Here is a 12,669-nt window from a genome sequence, read left to right as displayed (position 1 = left end):
CGATGCTCCATCCAACAGGTGTCTCCACTCCTCAAGAGCCTCCTTCACCGCAAGAAGTTCCCTATTGCCGACATCATAGTTCCGTTCAGCTGGGGTCAACCTGCGGGAAAAGTAGGCACATGGATGGAGAACCTTGTCAGACTCCCCGCTCTGGGATAGCACGGCTCCTATCCCTGAGTCAGAGGCGTCCACTTCAACTATGAACTGGCGATTGGGATCGGGCTGCACCAGAACCAGTGCAGTCGAGAACCGGCGTTTCAACTCCCTAAACGCGGCTTCACACCGATCCGACCAGGTGAAGGGGACTTTTGGAGAGGTCAGGGCTGTCTGGGGGCTAACTACCTGACTGTAGCCCCTGATGAACCTCGGTAGAAATTTGTAAAACCGAGGAACTATTGTAATTTCCTACGGTTTGTTGGTTGGGGCCAATCTCTCACCGCCGCAACCTTGGCCGGATCAGGGGCGACGGAGTTGGAGGAGATGATGAACCCCAGGAAGGACAAAGAAGTGCGGTGGAACTCGCACTTCTCGCCCTTCACAAACAGCCGGTTCTCCAACAACCGCTGTAGGACCCTGAGGTACATGCTTGACATGGGTCTCAGGATCCGGAGAAAAGATGAGTATATGTCTAGATATACGAAGACAAACCGATACAGGAAGTCCCGCACGACATCATTAACCAACGCTTGGAACGTCGCGGGCACATTGTGAGGCCGAATGGCATGACCAGGTACTCAAAGTGACCTAACAGGGTGTTAATGCCGTCTTCCACTCGTCTCCCTCCCGGATCCGAACCAGGTGATAAGCATTCCTAAGATCCAATTTCGTGAAAATTTGGGCTCCATGCAGGGGCCGTGAACACTGAATCCAACAGAGGTAACGGGTATCGGTTGCGAACCGTGATCTCGTTCAGCCCTCTGTAATCAATGCATGGACGGAGTCCGCCGTCTTCTTGCCACAAAAAAGAAACCAGCACCCATCGGGGAGGTGGAGCTTCCAGATCAACCCGGCAGCTAACGAGTCCCGGATGTAGGTCTCCATTGATTCCCGTTCCGGACGTGAGAGGTTGTACAGACTGCTGGACGGGTACTCAGCGCCCGGTATCAAATCAATGGCACAATTGTACGGACGGTGCGGGGGCAGCATGAGTGCCAGATCCTTGCTGAAGACGTCAGCAAGGTCATGGTACTCGGCTGGCACCGCCGCCAGATTGGGGGGGACTAAAACCTCTTCCTTAGCTGTCACACGGGTGGAACCGAGGATCCTAACACTCCCAGTGGCAGGTTTCGCTCCACTGAACCACAACCCCAGACAGCCAATCAATCCGGGGATTGTGTTTTAACACCATGGAAAACCCAAAATCACTCGGGAGGTAGAAGGTGTTACATAAAACACAATCTCCTCCCTGTGATTCCCAGACACCACCAGTGTCACTGGCTGTATCTGGTGTGTAATTAGTGGAAGAAGGGTGCCATCTAGTGCCCACACCGACAATGGTGACGGTAAGGCCACTAGAGGGAGCCCAATCTCCTTTGCCCATCTGCTATCCAGCAGATTCCCCTCTGACCCGTGTCCACCAGTGCTGGGGCGTGAAGGGTTAGATCCCCACTCAGGATCGTGACTGGGATACGTGCAGATTGTCGGGGTCTCCCCGCGTGGGTGTTGTGACCCACCCTTAGCCCAGTCCTCTAAGGACAAGTGCTGCTGTTTTGACCGTTTCGGGCATTCTTTCTGTGTGTGCTCAGTTGAGCTGCAGAGAAAACACTCTCCACGGATCAGCCTCCTTTGTCTCTGATCTGATCGCTTTTTGGCCCTGCTCGTTTCCATAGCAACGTCAGCAGGGGGAGCTGTCGTCACGTGGAGAGCCCTGGCTGTGGAGCGTGGGGAAGTCGGCTCCCTTTCGGACCGGGGAGGAAGAGGGACGGCTTGTGCCTTGCCACACCCCTCGTCTCGCTCCCGTTCTGTTAATCGGTTGTCTAACCGTATAACCAGGTCGATAAGCCCGTCTAAATCCCGCGGCTTGTCCTTCGCCACCAGGTGCTCCTTAAGGACCAGAGACAGTCCGTTTACAAAGGCGACGCGGAGCGCAACAGTATTCCAGCCGGCTCGCGCTGCCACGATGTGGAAGTCGACTGCATACTTCGCTGCACTTTGACACCCCTGTCGTATCGACAGCAGCACGCTTGAAGCGGTCTTGCCCCTATGACGGTGGTCGAAACACCTGTCGGAACTCCCTCACAACTCAGTGTAAATCATTAGGAGCCGTGAATTCTGCTCCCAGAGCGCCGTAGCCCAGGCACGTGCCTCTCCTCGAAGCAAATTTATAAGTAAGCCACCCGGCTAATGTCTGATGCGTACATGACGGGACGCTGTGAAAACACAAGCGAGCACTGCATAAGAAGTCCGCGCACGTCTCCACACAGCCTCCGTACGGCTCCAGAGGGCTTATGTATGCTTCAGGGGAAGGTGGGGGGGTTCGTTGAACGACCAGTGGAATGTCTGTCTCTGGCATAGGGTCAGCAGGAGGAGGTGCTGCAGCAGCGCCCTGAGCATGCGCTTCCACCTGGGCGGTGAGAGCCTCCATCCTTCGATTGAGAATAATGCTCTGCTCGGTTACTAAGTCCAACCGAGCAGTAAAAGCGGTTAAGATGTGCTGCAGCTCACCTAACACGCCTCCTGCTGGCGCCCTGTGCACCTCGCTCTTCCATTGGCTGTTCAAGCGATGGTTGACACCCCTGGGGATCCATGATGCTGGCCGAGAAATCCTGTTGTGAAAGTGTCGTGACATGGACCCACAACAGGGGCATTAATAAACAGACAATGGATAAGCCAAAAAGTAAAATTTATGTTGTGAATCGCACAACGAAGTACAGACAATACCAATATGGTGGAATGTCAATTATACACAAGGTGACGTGTGGGCAGGCTCGAAGATAGAAGACGTCTGGCGAGAGGAAGAGCCGGATCCCACACAGCTTCCACCGCCAACGGATCTGAAGAACACCGGAGCCGCCAAGCCCTGCGCCCCAGGTGGCCACTGTCTTCAGCAGTCAGACCAGGTACTGCTGGCAGGAGAACAGAAACAGTACTGATGAGTGTGAGTTCGCACACTCAGTAATCCCACAGTCAGTGTTCAGTTAGGAGGGAGAACCTCCACCTCCAATAACACACTCAAACAGCTCCTGAGACAACCACTTATCTGGGTGGGGGGGGAGGCGAAGCCGTCGCAGTCCACACCAAACGCCAACTCAGCAGACAGGGAATCCGTCCCAGGAAAACGGCAGCAAAAGAGATCAGACTAATGCTCGAATCAGGTTCAGCAGAGAAATTACCTGAATGGTAGCTGATTTCTCGGCGGGGAGGTGGAGTTGCAGTCTGGCCTTTATGGTGGTGGTGATGAGTAGTGGATGAGTGACAGCTGGTACGGATGATGGGGTGACAGCTGTCACTCCGGTCGCACTGACGCCCTCTCGTGCTTGAAGCCCGCACTTCAAGCAGGGCGCCATCTTGTGGTGGTGGGCCAGCAGTACCTCCTCTTCAGCGGCCCACACAACACGTACACCTCAGTTCATTATCAGCTCCTCATATAAATGCCAGCATGTTTTGTTTTTAGAGTTCCATTCCACAGAAACCTGTATCATAAGATTTCAGATGTAATATCATGGCATTAACCTCTTTGTGTAGCAAAAAGGAAAACAATGCATTGATGCTAAAACCTGCAAATGCCTATAGTTTTCCACATTGAAAATTGATCAGGAATCTATAAAAAAAATTGGATTGATAAGCAGAATCAACAGTGGCATTGCATGATATTGATAAAAATCACATCAGTTCCCATCCTTTCAAGCCATCTAAAAAACATCAACTCAAACTGTGAAACAAATATTCTCCTCCCCTAAAGGAAAACACACATAACCCATGACATGAGTCAAATGTGCAGCAGAAGACTGGAATCAGACTGGATTTTGTTTTATTTTTTAATTTCCAGTATCCAATTCAGTACACATGGCAAATATTGGACTGAATATATTATTATTATTATTATTATGAGCAAGGCCGAAGGCACAAACCGGAAATGGCACAAAATTCAGCCCCAGTGGAGAAAAAAGCCAGAAACTGACAATATTGTCATAAAAAGCCATTAAATCTCTGATTTAAGGCTTTACAAATGTTTTTAACTGTTAAGCTTTATACACTATGCCTGCAAAAATATGTTTGTGGTCCTAAACGTTATCAGAACTAAATTTAGTGGAAGTTAATTGGTTCCGCTGATGGTTTTCAAAGTTAGCTGAAAAGCTATCAGCTAACAAAAAGTTAGCTTTGCTAATTAGCAGTTAGCAGATTAGCGGAACTGTGCCCACCACTGATTAATAATAATAATATTGTTGTGTTTTTGCAGATTACCTGAACAACCTTTCCCCTGATTGGAAGGAATATGAAGGACACCCAAGGTACAGTAAATGTTTTGGAAGAACAAACAAACTGTGTAGATCAAGAGCCTGTCCAGTTCACAGGGAATGTATTGTACTCATTGGCATGAATACAAATCCACAAGGGAGGCATTTTAGATTTTCTTTGTTTGTGGGAATAAGCCATCAGGTCGGTAACTTCAGCTCTGTTCTGTGTTCTGTATAATTGATGGGTTAGACTGGTTGCTGGTTGTCTCTGATCAAGGATCATCCATATTCCAGTTCTAATATTGAGTATTTCTCACAAGCTCCCTCACTGTTTCTGTATCTAGCGGCTGTGGCCATAGTATCTGACATTGCCGATCAACGGTGAACGACAGCCTAAAACACGGGGTGAGTGTCACAGTCAAGCATCTACATCATTTCTAATATTTGAATCCAACAAGTGTTGCTTAGTAGAGAACGCATGATGATAACTGTAACGGTCTTTTGTCTTATTTTTGTCTTCCACTGTGTGTCTCAGGAGAACTTGCTGCGCCTGGTTAATATTGAGTACAGTGTTCATGGTCAGTGGGATCTGCTGCAGCCTGGCAGGGTACAGATCATATAACTGTATGGTTTCAGACATTTCTAACTTGCCGTGTCCCGTTCCATTCCTGTGCTACTCTTTTAAATGATCATTCAGCTGGGAGTCCTCAGACAACATTTCAGACTCAGAACTAATTCAGAGTTCTGTCTAAATTGGTTCTGTAAATGTATTTTTCTCTTCAGGTTTTTGTGAAGGAAGGCACCCTGATGAAAGTCAGCAGGACGAGTCGACAGCCTCGCCATCTGTTTTTGGTAAATGTTACGTTTTGCCTGTCAAATATTATTTCACAGACAAATGCAGCCACTTGGTTTTACTGACAGTCTGATCTCTGACTTCTCCATTTAATTACGTTCTTGCTACGGTTGACTGAATAAGCGAATAAGCCACTGTGAATTTTTGACTCAGGCATTGTCTGTCTGGCCTCTTTCTAGTCCAGACTTTAAGAGCAGAGTTTCCTGGCAGGATGTTTCTGAATCATGGCTTCCTGATCTAGGATTTTTTAACCAACAGAACAGAGAAGGTCAAGACCAGCTCTTTGTGGACTTAAGATTGTGTATAAAGTGTGAACTTTTACAACTCTGATTCTGTCAGATAAATTTCATTTTCAATGTGTCATTAACATGGACTGATGGTATTTCTCAAGTCACAATGAAATGAAAAGTTGTTGTCTCTTGTAGGCTTACTTGTAGTTCCTAGGGTTGTAAGAGTAGAATGGGAGGCAGAGCCTTCAGCTTTCAGGCTCCTCTCCTGTGGAACCAGCTCCCAATTCAGATCAGGGAGGACAGACACCCTCTCTACTTTTTAAGATTAGGCTTAAAACTTTCCTTTTTGCTAAAGCTTATAGTTACGGCTGGATCAGGTGACCCTGAACCATCCTTAGTATGCTGCTATAGACGTAGACTGCTGGGGGGTTCCCATGATGCACTGTTTCTTTCTCTTTTTGCTCTGTATGCACCACTCTGCATTTAATCATTAGTGATCGATCTCTGCTCCCCTCCACAGCATGTCTTTTTCCTGGTTCTCTCCCTCAGCCCCAACCAGTCCTAGCAGAAGACTGCCCCTCCCTGAGCCTGGTTCTGCTGGAGGTTTCTCCTGTTAAAAGGGAGTTTTTCCTTCCCACTGTAGCCAAGTGCTTGCTCACAGGGGTTGTTTTGACCGTGGGGTTTTACATAATTATTGTATGGCCTTGCCTTACAATATAAAGCGCCTTGGGGCAACTGTTTGTTGTGATTTGGCGCTATATAAAAATTGATTGATTGATTGATTGATTGTCCATATGGTTGAATTCTAACTTTGTCTATTTTGTCAGTTATATTAAAAAAATATATTTAGTCTGGTTAAATATACATTTAATATACCAGGCCTGTGGAAAATCAGCCTCAGAGGGTGCCAAGCCAGTGCATTATGAGTGTTGCATCAACAAGGCATCTGTGTGTGGGAACTGTCAACTTTGCAAAACTCAAAAATGCAGATCACAAATCAAATTTCCAGATTTAATCTGTCTCAGTTCCAGCAGCACCTGACAGTATGAAGCTTGGGACAGACTAGTGGAAATTAGGCTTAGAGAAGAGGTGAAGATCTGTGAGCCGCAGTTGGGTTCAGCATTACAGATGTTGATTTTGGCTTTGAGAGTGTAATGGAGAACTATAGAGAAGAGAAGAAGGAATTGCACTGTGTGGATTTAGGGAAAGCCTATGCAGGATACCAAGAGAAGAGTTGTGGTATGTACAAGGAAGTCTGGAGTGGTAGAGAAGTATGTGAGAATGGTGCAGGATATGTACAGTTTGGACAGTTAGGACAGTGGTGAGATGTGCAGTAGGACTGACAGATTCATTCAAGGTGGGGAGGGATTACATTACGGATTGGCTCTGAGTCCTTTCTTGTTTGCAGCGGTGATGGAAAAGTTGGACAGATAAAATCAGACAGGAGCCTCCATGGACTATGTTGTTTTCAGATGACATTGTCATCTGTAATGAGAGTAGGGAGCAGGTTGAGACTAGCCTGGAAAGGTGGAGTTACACTCTGGAGAGAAGGGGAATGAAATTAAGTAGGAGTACAATCAAGTCCATAAAACCTTGTAGTGCAGCAAATAACTGAAACAATACTTCACATGGTGATACAAGCACCAAATCAGCACAAATCGTCCCTTGACATGCTCTTTTGAAAAAAAAAAACCGGACGGGCCATGAATTTTCAATAGGCGGCCAGTAGGGGTCAATTGAAGAATTAAACAGGGGTTAAAATATAAAAATGCTCCAATCATATTGAAAACTATACCAACATTATTTGTCTGATCATAAGATTCAAAAGGTTTAGTTTGGACTATCTGTGACTGAATGTTATGGAATTATGGGGTAAAAACCTTAAGAATTTTGACAAAGGTCAATTTCAGTTTGTATAGGGTCAAAAGTTAAAGTTGCTCCAATTTTAGTAACAAATGGTGCAAATGTTGATTGAGCTACTGGATTCATAAATGAATAGTTTTGACTGTGTTGAATGCTTGGTCTCTAAAGTAAAGGTCAAATAATGTTGACATCCATTGAATTCTATGACGTGATATATGTTACCCTGTAACTGAAACCCTATTACTCAACAATAAATTTGAATCACCTTTGGAACAGAATTGGAGCAACTCTAAGTTTTGGCCATGTACAAACTGAAACTGAACTTTGTCACCTTCTTGTTTTTAACCCTATAATTCCATAGAATTCAGTCATAGATAGTCCAAACTATACATTTTTGGAATCTATACAATCAGACAAATAATGTGGTATAATTTTCAATATGACTGGAGCATTTTAATACTTTTGACCCTACTGTAATTCTTCAATTGACCCCTATGTGGCTGCCTATTGAAAAGTCAAGTGGCCCGTCATTTTTTTTCAAAAGATTAATATCTAAGGTGTATTTTTGCCAAATTGGTGCTTTGTATCACCATTTGAAGGATTCCTCTGTAAATATTCTGTTATCTGCTGCCTATGGTTCCACCAACTGAATAAAGCCATGAATAATGAGCCACATTGTCAGGTTTTGGGTTTGTGCTCTGTTTTATGTACATTTTGTCTTATTTTTGGAGGGGTTGTCGGCTCTTTGCCTGTTGCTTTTTGCTTGGGTTCTCTCTGTCTTTCTTTTGGTGGTCGGCATTTCCCCTTTGTCTGACCACACCCCTGTTCTAGTCGCCTCACCTCACACCTGTCCCTTGATTTGCTGCTCGTCACTTGGGTGGATTTAAGACTCTCTCTTGCTCTGGTCCTTCGCCAGATCGATGTGCCTAGAGCCTTCTTTCCAGCCTTTTCTTGTACCATTGCTTTGCTTCGTGTTGCCTCATGTTTTTGACCACCTGCTCGTTTTCCTCGACCACGGTCTCTCGCCTGATGATTTTTGTACTTCTGCTCCTGTCTGACTGCCTTACCGTGTACCGACCCCTGCTACTCAACCCAGTAAAAGAGTAAGCCTACAGTTCGGTGAGTTTGTGTTCTGCATTTGTGTCCAGCCAGTTGTCAACACCGAGCCTGATAGATCGATCTGGCCAAACAATGGACGCAGCAGACACGAACGCATACCAGTTGGCGGTTCGCCACCACAGTAAGCAGTGATTTACCAAGCTATTACAATATAACATTACAAATAATACCTTTTAGGCTGTTCCAAATATGTTCCACCTCAGCGCATGAGGGGAGAGCGATTGAGAGACAGGAAAAAAGCTCCAAATGTAATCTGTGATTCTAGAAGCGATTAGAGGTGTTTTTCAACATCCAAATTCTGACAGGAAAATGATTAATCTGTCCTACAAAATAATTATTTTATATACAGCGTCCGGCGCACAAAGAAGGTGGGATTGTAGTGCACAAGAGGGCTGAGCCTGTCTAAAATAGCCTGTCAGGCTCCTCATAGCTCCCAGGTGCTCGGATAATGGCTTTTAACAGTCTCGTCCTCACTACAAACCATGCCTCTAAACTCCTTGTTTGTCCTCGTAGTACCCCGTACACAAACTGCCCCATGCTGTTGTTGCAAAATTTGAACTGTTGAAATTAGCGTCATGCTCAGAGATGGGCTCGTTAACTGAATATTTTTGCCTCTAAGAGCCACTATTCTCTCACGATAGTGAATATACTAATCTCATACCCAAAAAAAAACACGTACGTGGCTCATTATTCACCCTTCATTATTCGGTGGGACTAGATATCAACTGTTCAAAGTATGGAGAGTGTGGTAGAGAGGTGAAGAAGAGAGTGTAGGCCAGGGTAGAGTGGGTTTGAAGAGCGTGGGAGGAGTTAATTGTGATAGAAGGGTACTCTTGTATTTGATGATAGGGAGAAGAGCTGAAGGTGCTGGATTTTCCATGGTCATGATGTGGACAGAAGTTTAGGAATGAGCATATCAGAGATATAGCACAGATGATATGGTTTTGAGATTGACAGAGCTGAGACTGAGTGTTCGAGTATGTGACAGAGGAGGGACATGGGGTATATCAGGAGAAGGATGCTGAGGATAGAGCTGCCAGGCAAATGAGGAAAAGATGGAGGCTAAATAGTAGATTTATTGATGAGGTGAGAAAGGAACATACAGGTACTTGGTTGTAACAGAAGATGCAAAGGACCAGGTGAGCTGAAGAAGGATGCTCTGCTGTGGTGACACCAAACAGGAGCACCTGAAAGAAGAAGAAGGAGACAAAGGAGAAGATTATATAAACTGTAAACATCTGCATCTCATACACATATGCATATATTCTCCACCATGCATGCATGTTGTCACACACACACACACACACACACACACACACACACACACAACACACACACCACCACACACACACAACACACACACACACACACTATTCCACCCAGTGCATAGTAGCTACACACAGTACAATACAAGTAGCAAACAGAATTACATCATTTGTTGGGCCCAGGGGCCGTGGCTGGCTTAAATAAGATGTGGACAGTTGCCGGTGCTCGTGCACTGGTGTATTTACCTGCAGAAAGTGTTTGTGCCATACAACTAATGTATTGTGGTATTTACTGGGTATAACACTCACGGGCACGTTACATAGGCAGGTTCACAATGCACAAACGAAATAAAACATTAATGAAATAAAACATTACTGAAAAAATGTCAAATATTGAAGGTGCAATAAATTATTTTGTGCCACTAGACGTCACATTAGCTCCAATTTTTCAGGACTAAAAGCGGTGCTCGCTGGCACCTTCCGATTGTAATTAAAGTGCACCCTAGCCAGCGGTCGTTTTGACCGTTGGGGTTTTTACGTAATTATTGTATGGCTGCCTTACAATATAACGCGCTCTTGGGGCAACTGTTGTTGTGATTTGGTGCTATATAAATAAAATTGATGATGATTGATGAAGCTTGCTACCTGACTGAGTACCACGCGAACTGCAGAAAATAAGGGCTTCAGTGAGCAGGTCGGATCTAATCGTGTAGTGTGTGTGAGATCACGCATGTGCACTTTCAACCTAAAGCCCCTTTCACACTGGCATAGAGCTGCGTGATTGCAGTGTTGTGTTTCATTTAAATATGCCGAAATGTGCGCATACTCGCCTTTTTCCGTGTCATCGATCTGCTTGCAGCTGCGTGTGTTCGCTTTTTTAATGTGTTGCACCACAGTCACGCAACCAGTCACTCCTGCCGGCTGTGCCAGAACACATCACTGCGCTTGGAAAACAGTGGACTGTATCATGAGGGTTTTACAGTTATGTAGCCATAGCTACTATGTTCTGCCTCTGTGGAAGTTGCTCTCTGTCTCTACTACACCGGTGTGTGCGACTCAGAAACAGAGTCTCTTAACATTTATTATTATTATTACTATTATTATTTTATATTTTTTTTGTCTTGGTGGATCATTTTCATTGTGTAAGATGTGCTGTGTCTTGCTGTGGTAAAGGCTGCGTTGCATGAAGGGCTGTGACTCTAAACTTTTTAAAGCTCTGGTTGCTCTGATCAGGTCCGCTGATTTGATCAGACCCTGATCGATCAAGGCTTCTGATGAGCGCACCGACATGCAGCGACAAGGCTTTTATTTTAAAGAGTCACAGCGTGTATTCAGGTTTGATCAGACCTGATCAATCTGGGCGTTTGATGATCGCACCGACATGCAGCGATGAGGCTTTTATTTTAAAGTCACAGCACTTAGTGTTTGATCAGACACAGAGAGAGAGAGAGAGAGAGCGAGAGAGAGAGAACGAGGGACAGAAAGAGAGAGAGAGAGAGAGAGAGAGACCTGCTGTTCTGTTGTGTTTCTGGATTTCTGAGTTGAGGTTCGATTCCCTGTTCTGAGCACACACAGGCAGTGTGGGCTGTGTGATCATGTTCTCATGTTCTCAGCTGATTCCTCTGGATTCACGCACTCAGTTTTTGGTTGTGTACAGGAGCGCCGTGTTGCACAGACTTGCATGCAGTAACACCTGCTTAAAACTGTGTCCAGTGCTCTACGCAGAAGAAAATCAAACATGTTTAATTTCTTCCATCCTACACGCGTAGCCCTCAACATACTGCTGCGTAGGAAGCAAAACAACGACGTAGAGCTGCTAAAAGTGGGCGGAGAGCTGCTCACTCAGAGTAGACGATACGCCACAATAAGCAGCTCTACGAAAACGCCCAGTGTGAAGGGCCTAAGGGCCCCAGGTACCTCCCCCTTGGTATGCCCAGTCGCCATAGCAAGTTTTGGTGTTGATTGCTAATTACTGTGGCTGTGCGAACCCACCACGCACGAACACACACACGTGTGCTGATGGTCAGCTTATAATTAGATATATTCTTCCTCCAAAAAAAAAACACACACACACATTCACCACCGATCTTCCACCCTGATACAAACCTGCACAACAACACAACGGTTGTGTCATTGATAGTTTCTATCTGAAGGAGCTGCTGTAGGCTTTGTGCCCAAGATTGTCAAAATCGGGCCCACATGTTTGACTGAGAATATTTGGATATGTGTATCTTAGAATGACTTATGGCTTGCATGACACCTCATACTTCTCCATCACCTTTTTGGTGTAATAGCTCACAGCAGGTCAGCAGTGTGCTGGATGTCATTTCACAAAATTTTTTATTTGTATTTACATTTTTCAGTGGCAAGTCGTCGCAAAGATGATGTTAGAGCAAAGGGAACCTAACTGAGTTAGAGAGACGGGAGTGGGAGTGAATGAATACATTGCAATTTTAAACTAATAGTTTTACGGGTCACTCTTCATCTGTGAAGACAACATAATGAGACTTATGGCTGCAGAAAAGCTGCTTTTTTATTTTTATTTTTAATGATAACTATTGTACTAAAGATGCAGTTTATAAACTAGCTCATAAATGGCCCCTGAGTGTGCTATCAAGAGAGATACAAAAAATTATAATGCCTTACAAATATGACACATCGTCAGTGCACACTCCTCCTGTGGTGTTTTTTTAAATTTGTGGTCTAGGCTTGATGCTAGAAGAGGTCGTAAATGTCTCTTTTGGAGGAATGTCGGTAACCTCTGCTGCGTAACTTTTATCCTCCCCAGTTGATTCACCCAGAGGGCAATCACACATAGAACTTATTAGTACTGAAGACATAATCATAAAACTGGTCTACATGAGCTGGTACTTTTACGGAAAATGTGGGAAACAACAAGGACAGAGTATGGAAAATAATACCAAATAATGGTGCTTATGATT

General features: G+C 45.2%; 1 pseudogene; it reads left to right on the top strand.

The window, feature by feature from the left end:
* LOC117506981 overlaps positions 1-12,669 on the top strand; it is a 111,358-nt pseudogene that overhangs the window by 62,869 nt on the left and 35,820 nt on the right.

The sequence above is a fragment of the Thalassophryne amazonica genome, chromosome 3 (genome assembly GCF_902500255.1).
Source record: "Thalassophryne amazonica chromosome 3, fThaAma1.1, whole genome shotgun sequence".
NCBI classification, from domain to species: domain Eukaryota; kingdom Metazoa; phylum Chordata; class Actinopteri; order Batrachoidiformes; family Batrachoididae; genus Thalassophryne; species Thalassophryne amazonica.
Note: the sequence above shows the minus strand (reverse complement) of the source record. Positions and strands in the feature narration are given on the sequence as shown.